Source organism: Triticum dicoccoides, chromosome 2A (assembly GCF_002162155.2).
Source record: "Triticum dicoccoides isolate Atlit2015 ecotype Zavitan chromosome 2A, WEW_v2.0, whole genome shotgun sequence".
Classification (NCBI taxonomy): domain Eukaryota; kingdom Viridiplantae; phylum Streptophyta; class Magnoliopsida; order Poales; family Poaceae; genus Triticum; species Triticum dicoccoides.
This window is the reverse complement of record NC_041382.1, coordinates 476,961,267-476,962,134: the sequence shown is the minus strand read 5'-3', so window position 1 is coordinate 476,962,134 and position 868 is coordinate 476,961,267.

Here is an 868-nt window from a genome sequence, read left to right as displayed (position 1 = left end):
GAGCACGAACTCATCCTCCTCAGCGATTACACAGGCGTGGAGTGGGTCTTATACCCACGAGCTCTGACATGCCAAGCCTCGCGTACACGCCACTCCCCCCACGCCTCGCGTGCTCCGGCTCGCGCCTGCGCACCGTGCCTGCCCACGATCGCCATGGCCGTCTCGCGCGCCCGACGCGGTCCTCCCCTGGATCCTCGCTAACCAACTCCCGTGGCCACCCCGTGCACACACGCACTGGCTCACGTGTACACACATACGCATGTATGCACGCACACCTGGTTCGAGTCCGACACGGCCACCACACGCACACATGCGCTCGCCATGTCTGCAGCCTAGCCGAGGCTTATATCCCTACATTTCTCCCCCTAAGCCGAGGCTCAGAGGAGGCCGTAGTCCCCGACGTCGACGTCCTCCAGCAGCGCCTGCCGCACTGTCGTCGTCGTAGCCGCCATCGCCCGCTGCCGCTGCCAAAGCCCACAGCTCCAAGCGCCGTCGCGCCACATCTGCGTGCCACACCCCACGTCCCCACGCTCCCGCCGTGCACATATGCGATCTGCGCACCAGGTCCAGCGCCTCGACGTGGTCCGCACCCGCGGTCCCGGCGTGCCCGACACGTCCGGTGCGCGCCCATACACGCACCAGCCGTGACCGACTCGCCGCCGCGCCTCATTCGCCACGCACCGCTGTGGCCTCATCCGCAGCACCGCACCTCCATGCCGCGGCGCTGCTGTGTGTCGTCGCCGCGCCTCTGCATCCACCGCACGAACGGCGTCACAGCGAGCCACAGCTGCGCCCGTCTCCGTGCTCACCACGGACTCGCCGCGCCACAGCCCCGAGCCGCGAGGCTCTGATACCAAATGTTGTTGCC